General features: G+C 55.6%; 1 pseudogene; it reads right to left on the bottom strand.

Annotated features, from left to right (window-relative positions):
- Window positions 1–5461: 5461 nt before the first annotated feature.
- LOC102420520 lies at window positions 5462–7242 on the bottom strand (annotated as a pseudogene).
- Between the last annotated feature and the right edge of the window lie 2087 nt (window positions 7243–9329).

A 9329-nucleotide genomic window follows, 5' to 3' on the forward strand; every position in this document is an offset into this window, starting at 1 on the left:
CTCTGAGCTCACCTCACCAGGGCACTGTGCCACCACAGTCCCCCAGGGCAGGGAGGGTCACAGGGTCAGGATGAACTAGTGGACACCTCAGGCCTGGTGGATGGGGGCCAGCCCTGGGCATGTGCTCCCACCCATGGATGTCTGAGTCACAGCAGGATGAGGAGAGGAGAGGAAAGTCACTCAAATTTAAAGGAAGAATTTTTCCTCCCACCCTGCTGCCTCCCTCCCTCCGTCCCTCCCTTCGTCTTTCCTTCCCTCCCTTTCTCTCTATGTCCTTTCTGAACCCTGACTCCAGTTCATCTCAGGGTCTGACCACATCAGTTCAGTGGCATCGTTTCTCGAAAAATGCCACAAAGCACCATCCAGCCCTGGTCATGCCCCTGTACCATGCCACCTGCCCATGGAGGGCGGACCCCAGCAGACACATTGCCTGGGCCCCACAGAGCCTGGCCAGGGGAAAGGGCAGGGCACCACCATCCTGAGGGGAAGGACTCAAGCCCCTTGAAGGGGTCTGTCCCCACCTGGTGGCTGGAAGCTCAGGCCCCATCCAGCCCAACAGGACAGCTCTGTGTCCCCTCTGATGCCGGGCTCAGGGTCCAGGCCACTGTGGTGTTCAGATGGGGCCAGATGTTAGAGCCCTGAGCCAGGGGCAAAGGCTGAGGGTCATGTGTGCAGAGGGAGGGAATGCCAGAACTGGGGGTGAGATGGAGAATAGGGAGCCCGAGGACAGAGACAGGCCTGGGACAGGGTGCAGGGCCCTGGGACCCACCTGAGGGTGGAGTGGAGACGGCCTCCTCTGTCACCTGCAGCTGCAGGGGCTCACTGCGCTTAGACCAGATAGGCGAGTTTTGCCACATGTATCCTATGCTATAGCGACAGAAATAACTCCCAGTGGTATCTTCACTCACTGAGGGGATGTGGAATCTGGCTTCTGTCCCCTGCAAACCATCTTGAGACACACTTTTCTGATCAGGATATGCATCTCTTCCATCCTTCTCCAGTCGGAAGAACTTAGCCCCAGCTGGGCCCTGGCACAGGAGGGTCACAGGCCGTCCCCGGGGGACCACAGGGCCTGGCTCAGCCCTGAGGGAGGGTATGGGCAGGGCCCCTGGGAGGAAACAGAGCAGAATCTCAGGCTCCATCATGAGGAAATCTCCAATGTCACACCTTCCTTGTTTTAAGCTGCACCTCCCATGGTTCTTGGCAAACTTAGAGTTGTGCAACTGTGTCTGCAATCTAATTATAAGCCATTTGCACCATCTCTTCCCCAAGAGACCACCCTGTCTGTCCCCTCCAGGAGACTGACTTTGCATTATTCCAGTGACTTCCCCACGTGACACAAGGACCCAGGTTCGGGTGACATCCGGGGTTTTTCTCAGGGTGACAAGGGAGGTGTCAGGGCAGCCTGCGGCCTGGGTACATCTCCCTCCCCACAGCCACTCTCTAGGGGGACAGACAGGTCTGGGAGGGAGGCAGAGGGTGAGGATGAGCAGGTGATTCCTGGAGAGAGGGATGCTGCAATCTGAGACATTGAAAATGACCTGGCCAGGGGGGAAGGCAGCTTGGAGAGATTAGGGGAGCCAATGGGGCTTCAGGGCCCCATGGGAGTCTAGAGGGGGTGGGGAGTAAAGCTCATCACAGACCTGCTCCCAAGACCCCAACTCCTGGGCACGTCCTCTGAGCAGCACTCACTCAGGTTCCCTCTGCATTTCCCACCTTCCTCTCAGCCCATTTCCACTTCCTTGTGACTGAGGATCCTGAAACCCCAAGTGTCTAAACTGGGCAGGGGAAGAGAGGGCTCTAGCCCTGAAGCAGGAAGAAGGCATCCCAGTTACTAGATCCCCATAGAGGCAGAGCTGGCCGAGCCCCAGCACTCATTCCCTCCTTCCTTCAGCCACAGCTCAGCTCCCATCTCTCCCTTTACAGACGCCTCCTTGTGCCACCAGCTCCACAAATAGGAAAACATGTGAGGATCCCTGCCTTCTTGGGGGAAGGGTAGAGGGAGCACAGGGTGAGGGGGGAGTGTGCAAACCACATCCACACGCTGTGATACTCGCCCAGGGCTGAGTGTGGGAGGCTGAGGGCTGAGTGTGGGAGGCTCAGGGTGAGTGTGGGAGGCTGAGGGCTGAGTGTGGGAGGCTCAGGGTGAGTGTGGGAGGCTGAGGGCTGAATGTGGGAGGCTCAGGGTGAGTATGGGCGGCTCAGGGTAAGGGTGGCAGAGCTGACCTCTCAGAATCACGGAGGACAGCCCTGAGCTGAGACCAAAGGCCTAATATGAATGAGCCAAGCTGAGCTGCAGGAGCCCTCAGCCTGGAAGGGGGTCATGGTAGAGAGAGATCATGGTGTTTGTGAAAGAGAAAGAAAGGCTGGTTTCTGAAGGTAACTTAGCCAGAGGGCGTGAGAACAGACAGATCCAGACAAAGAGAGAGGCTGGGGGCTCATTCCAGCTGAAGATACACCTGGAGAGGACTCTGAGGGAAATCAATATTTTGCCAGAACATGAAACTTGTATGAAAAATTCCATAGAAAAAGGCACACTCACACGGCTGCATGTGGATCGTCTGGACCAGGCAGAGCACTGCAAGGGAAGGTCTGGTGAGAACAACGCCCAGATCCCGGTCCTCCTTGGGCTGAAATCAGGGAGCCTTCCTGGAGGCAGCGGGCTTGGCCCCGATAATTTCCCAGGCTCCCTCCTCGCCATTCCCTCTGAGCACAATCCTGCCTCCTGCTCCGAGTTTGCAGACAAACCCCCACCCCCTCTTCCAATTTGGTCCTTTGTCAGAACCTGTCCCCACACCCAGGCACCTGCTTCTAAGACTGTCCCTCCCATGGTCACACTTAGGTCAGGGCCAGAGCTGAGGGGCCAGGGCCCCAGAAGGGACCATGAGTCTCCTGGGCTGGAGTCAGGCTGAGCAGGGATGTAGACGCCTCCCCAGCTCCCACCCCCTCGGTCCCTGGGATGCGGTCCCTCCATCCAGGACTCACCGAGGCCCAGGAGGGTGGAGGGCCGGGGGCTCATGGCCAGCCTCTCCCCGTCTTCTCTGTCCTTGTCCACAGGGAGGAGGTGAGTCTGTCTGGGTGAGGGAGGACAGGGTCCTGCAGGTCAGTGAACGTGCAGGGCGGCTTTAAAGGGGCCGAGTCATATGTGTCATTTCCGTGGTTTCTCACGAAAGGTGGCAGGTGCTCCTAACCCCAAATCCAGTTTCCTCTTTTGGGTCCAGAGAGGCCTTGGTGAAACTCTATGAAAAAGTAAATTTCTAGTTTCTTCATGAAGCAGCTTCTAGTGAGGTATGTCTTAACCAGGCTAACCCGTGACCAGATGAAACCCACATGGTGTTAATTCACCAATGGGACAGACATAGATGATAGAGAGATAGATAGATAGATAGATAGATAGATAGATAGATAGATAGATATAAATAGATCCTAGATAGATCTTGAATAGCTGGATACTCAGTTACATACATGTATAAGTTGTTACATGGATAAATACATAGATGTAAACATGGACATAAAGGTAGTTACAATGATACTTAGATACATAAACAGATATTGGAAACATAGATATACAGATAGTAAGATAGATAATTATATACGTTACAGTGTTGAATAAATATTTAGACAGATACACAGATAGTTATGTAAATACATAGATATTTAGATACATGGTTCCATAGATAGATACATAGATACAATGATAGATACTTAGATACATAGAATCATAGAGAGACAATACAGGCAGGGAAACTTAATGGCTCACCTTCTGGCCCTCACAATCTGACTGTCCCCCAGCCACACATTTCCTTAAGCAAATGCTGCAGTTTCTCAGTGCAAAGGGGAAACCATGAAACTCTCTGACACCTCCATGCTGTTACTGGGGCAGCACAGGGAGCTGAACAAGACACTGGAAGGCTCCATGCCCTTGTCTCTGTGCCCGGTGACCCTGGGCTGCCACCCGCACACTCCCCTGCCTCCCAGCTGACTCGGGTTATTTCAAACTGAAAGCCCCCAAGTCCACACGAGCAAATACACTGAGAAACAGTCATGTTGTCCACATGTAGTTGGGAAGGACTTCCGGGAAGGTTGAGTTTGCACAGAACCACAGGGGTCCGGGCTGGTGGCTACAATTCCCTCTGGATGAAGATAGGCATTGGTGGGTCCATTTAGGGCACAGAACACAGACACTGTGACTAGGGAAGGTGGTCCCATAGCCTCCCCCCTCACAACTGTGAGGGGCATCCTTGTGACCTCCCAGGGGAGGGGCCCCCCAGGAGGAGGAGACAGAGGAGAGTCAGGACCTGGAGGGAAAGGCCTGAGACTCCTCAGCTCCCAGCCCAGGGATGGCTGTGGAGGCTGCAGCCCCAGGCAGGCCCCAGGCAGAGCTGGGTCATCAGGAGGGCAAAGGAGGGTGAGCAGAGGATGCGAAACTTCTCTAATAGTGTCAACAATACATACAAGATCAGCAGAAGGGGGAAATGTGTACTATCCAGTGACATTTCTTACATTTACCATCTTGTGCAACCATTGCCTCTACCTTGTTCCAAATTATTTCCATCACCCCCAAAAGAAATGGTGTGCCCATTGTATCCATGTGCTGGGGGCTAATTCCAGCAGGTCCTAAATGCAAGAAGTTCACCAAAAGGTTGATGCGTTTCTATGTTCCTGGGAGAGCACAGAGCTGAGCTAGACATTGGGAGACCTGAATCATATTACCTGCTGCTGAAATAGCTGAAAGCATTTTTCCAAACCTGAAAATCTACATGTTATTGCCTGCTGCTGACCAAACAGCTGAACAGCTGAAGGCAGCTTCCCCAACCTGACAATGCCTACTGCATACCAAACCTTACCTTTGATGTGTATATCTGCTTTGCTTTAGAGCAATCTGTGTTAATAAAAAGCTAGGGGTCCAGAGATTCAGAGAACTTGGTTACTGAAGCTACATCTCCTCTGGCTGCCCAAACTGCCTTCCAAATTTATATTTCTAGTCTCTTTATTAATTTACTCACAGCCCTTCTCCAGATTCTTGAACCCTTGTAGATTCAGGGAAAGAACCCGGTACCATGAAGGTCTGTCTGACACACAGAACCAACAGGCATGTATATACAGAGAGACGTATGTGGCAAGATTGGCTCACAAAATTCAGGAGTCTGGCAAGTGCAAAATCTGCAGGGAGGGCTGGTGGCTGGAGACCAGGGGAGCTGCTGTTGCAGCTCAAGCCCCAGGAAGCCTGTCCACAGCATCCGGGTTCAGTCCTGTTCTCTTCAGCCCATGTGAGGAGCCTCACCCACCTGATGGAGGGCAGTTTGCTTCCCTCCCTTGTCTTAGGGACCCTGGTTGGCTGGGCTGGGGATTATGTTGAGACCCAGAGCAGTGAGCTGAGATTTGATAGCCCCCAGATTGTGTCTCATGCACCCAAAGAAAGAAATCTCAGACGAGAAGATTGAAGCAAACGTGGGGAAACTTTATTGCAAGCAGATTCAGACTCCCTGTATGGGGAGAGGCTCAGTCATGGTTGCCACTGAAGCCTGTGGTCTAGGGGTATGTATTTGCTACAAACCTGCTCTCTATCTCCCCCTGTGGCCTCCTGATGGATTCTCTCAATTGTTCTTGCCCAGGAGCAGACCTGAACCTTCCTGGTTCCTATGCCTCAGCTCACCTTATTGTTGCAGCACCTCCTAGTTGCACGTGTCTCCCCTCTGAGTCTGAAATCGTCCTGTTATTTCTGCGCGGTTGGCTTCCATGGTTAGGCTGGCTCACGAGTCCCTGTCTGCCCTGCCTCCCTTCCACCTGCCTTTGTTTCCCCTGGGGCAGTGCCATGTCTGTCTGTCTGTCAATCAAGCTGAGTCCTGTCAGTGGTCCTGGGAAGATGAGGGGTTGAGGCCAAGCATCCTAACCCACGTGGGCCTGGGTTCTCTTGTCTTCGAACAACTGCAGGGGCGACTCTAGGTCTCCTGAGCTCCAGGGTGAGCCTCGGCCCCTCGTTGAGGTCCCGGCGGGGGCCTAGGGCCCCCTCTCTCTGGGGGGCTCCCTTGTGTTTATGCCTGTGGTCCCTGTGGGGACCTGCGCTGGCTGTGCCCAGCTTCCACCAGAATCGCCACCAGGATCAGCAACACCACGCCCGCCAGGCCCAATCGGATGCTGTTCTCCACCATGTAATCCTGGGAGGCGGGGCCTGGAAGCAGAGGGCAGAGGTCACTGACAGGTGGACACAACCTGGCCAGGCCCTATAAAGCTGGAGCCCACTGCCCAGCAGAGCCCGAGGAGGGGATGGCCCAGGCTGAGCTCTCCCCTCCCCAGCCCAGGCATAAGGTAGAAGCAGAGGTCTCCAGGGCTCCTGTGAAAGGGGTGGGGAAGCACTGAGCCCAGGTTCCACTCCATCTTCCCAACAAACCTGGCCCTTCACCACTTCAGCGCCCTCACCTGGCCTCTTTCTCTGCACCTCTCACTATAGAGGACGCCCCACCGACGCCCCAGAAAGGGCTCAGGGAGACAAGGACATCGGGATGGCACGCTCTCTGCTTCCACTTGCCTGAAGGGCTGGCCGCCCCTCAGAACGTCCCACCACCCTCCCTACATGAGCACAGGGCAGCTGGTCCTGGCCCATGGACACACAGCCTCCCGAGGGGAAGGACACCTGGCCCCTTGCAGGGGTCTGTCCCCACCTGGTGGCCGGAAGCTCACTGTGTCCCCTGTGATGCAGGACTCAGGGTCCAGAGCACCGTGGTGTCCAGATGGGACCAGACTCCAGGGCCCTGAGCCAGGGGTGAAGGCCAAGGGTCATGTGTGCAGGGGGAGGGGAGCCCCAGGGCTGGGGGTGAGCAGGAGGGCAGGGAGCCCGAGGACAGAGACGGGGCTGGGACAGGGGGCAGGGCCCTGGGACCCACCTGAGGTTGGAGTGGAGGCGTCCTCCCCTGTCACCTGCAGCTGCAGGGGCTCACTGCGCTCAGACCGGATCTCATACATATGTTCGTAGAGGCAGCGGTAACTCCCCGCAGTCACCTCACTCACCGCGGGGATGTGGAATCTGGCCTCTGTCCTCTGCGAACCATCTTGAGGCTCACTTTTGTGATAAAGGTAGACGCGCCTTCCATCCTTCTCCAGGTGGAAGAAGTCAGCCCAAGCTGGGCCCCGGCACACGAAGGTCACAGGCTGTCCCAGGGGGACCACAGGGCCTGGCTCGGCCCTGAGGGAGGGTATGGGCAGGACCCCTGGGAGGAAGCAGAGCAGGATCTCAGGCTCCATCATGAGGAAATCACAATTCACACCCCCCGTGTTTTAAGCGTGCAGCTCAGTGGTTCTTAGCAAACTCACAGAGCTGTGCAACCCTCACCACAGCCCAATTCTAGACCATTCCCACCACCCGTTCCCCAAGAGACCACCCATCTACTCCCTCCAGGGACTCAGTTCTCATCACTCCAATGACTTCTCCACGTGACACAAGTTCTGGTGACATCGTTGGCTTTTGTCAGGGGGACACGGGAGGAGTCAGAGCAGCTGGGGACCCAGGCACATACCCTTCCCCACGGCTGCTCTCCAGGGGGACAGACAGGGCTGGGAGGGAGGCAGAGGGTGAGGATGAGCAGGTCCCTCGGGGGACCGGGACGCTGGAGTGGGAGAGGGTGGGAATAACCTGGCTGGGTCTGCGGGCAACTGGGGAGGTTGTGGGCCCCATGGAAAGGATAGCGGCTGTGGGGGGAGGGGAAACCAGCTGAGACCTGCTCACAGAACCCCAGGTTCCCCAACTCCTAGCACGTCCTCTGAGCAGCACTCACTCAGGTTCCCTCTGCATTTCCCACCACCCTCTTAGCCCATTCCTACTTCCCTTTTAATGAGGTGCCTGAAACCCCAAGTGTTTAAACTGGGCTGGGCAGGGGAAGAGAGGGTTCCTGTCCTAAAAGAGGAAGAAGGCATCCAAGTTACCCAAACCCGATAGAGGCAGAGCTGGCGAGCCCCAGCACTCATTCCCTGAATCCTTCAGCCACAGCTTAGCTCCCATGTCTCCCTTTATAGACGCCTCCTTGTGCCATTGGTTCCACAAATAGGAGAAACACAGGAGGGTCCCTGCCTTCTTGGGGGAAGGGTAGAGGGAGCACAGGGTGAGGGGGGGAGGCTCAGGGCTGAGTGGGGGAGGCCAAGGCCGAGGCGGGCAGCGCTCACCTCTCATTAGAGGTAGAGGTTGGAGGCCCTGAGCTGATACCAGAGGGTCAGGTAGGAATGAGCCAAGCCCAGCACAGGAGCCCTCAGCCTGAGAGACAGTCATGGTAGAGACAGAACATGGTGTTTGTGAAAGTGAAAGAATAACTGGGTTTCTGATGGTAACTTAGCCAGAGGGCGTGAGAACAGACAGATCCAGACAAAGAGAGAGGCTGGGGGCTCATTCCAGCTGAAAACACACCTGGAGAGGACTCTGAGGGAAATCAATATTATACCTCAAAATGGAACTGATATGAAAAACTCCATTTAAAAAGGCAGACTCACCCGGCTGCATGTGGATCGTCTGGCCCAGGCAGAGCACTGCAAGGGAAGGTCTGGTGAGAACAACGCCCAGAACCCGGTCCTCCTTGGGCTGCAATCAGGGGGCCTTCCTGGAGGCAGCGGGCTGGGCACCGAGAATTTCCCAGGCTCCCTCCTCGCCATTCCCTCTGAGCACAACCCTGCTTCCTGCTCCGAGTTTCCAGATAAACCCCCCCCCCCGCCCCCTTCCAATCAGGTCCTCAGTCAGAACCTGTCCCCACGTCCAGGCCCCTGATTCTAGGACTGACCCTCCCATGGTCACACTTAGGGCAGGGTCAGAGCTGAGGGCCAGGCCCCCAGGAGGGACCATGAGTCTCCTGGGCTGGAGTCAGACTGAGCAGGGATGGCGACACCTCCCCCAGCAACTACCCCCTGGGTCCCTGGGATGCGGTCCCTCCATCCAGGACTCACCGAGGCCCAGGAGGGTGGAGGGCCGGGGGCTCATGGCCAGCCTCTCCCAGTCTTCTCTGTCCTTGTCCACCTGGAGGAGGTGAGTCTGTCTGGGTGAGGGCGGACAGTGAAGGTGCAGGACGGGCTCACAGGGGCCGAGTCATGTGCCTCATTTCCGTGGTTTCTCATGAAGGGAGGCGGGTGCTCCTAATGCCACATCTAGTTTCCCCTTTTTTGGGTCCAGAGAGGCCTTGGTGAAACTCTATGAAAAATTAAATTTCTAATTTGTTCACGCACCAATTTCTAGCGATATACGTCCTCACCAGGCTCAACCTCTGACCAGATGAAATCCACATGGTATTAATTCATCAGCGACAGATAGATAGATAGATATAGATCTAGATCTAGATATAGATATAGATATA

Source organism: Myotis lucifugus, unplaced genomic scaffold (genome assembly GCF_000147115.1).
Source record: "Myotis lucifugus unplaced genomic scaffold, Myoluc2.0 scaffold_793, whole genome shotgun sequence".
In the NCBI taxonomy this organism is placed as follows: domain Eukaryota; kingdom Metazoa; phylum Chordata; class Mammalia; order Chiroptera; family Vespertilionidae; genus Myotis; species Myotis lucifugus.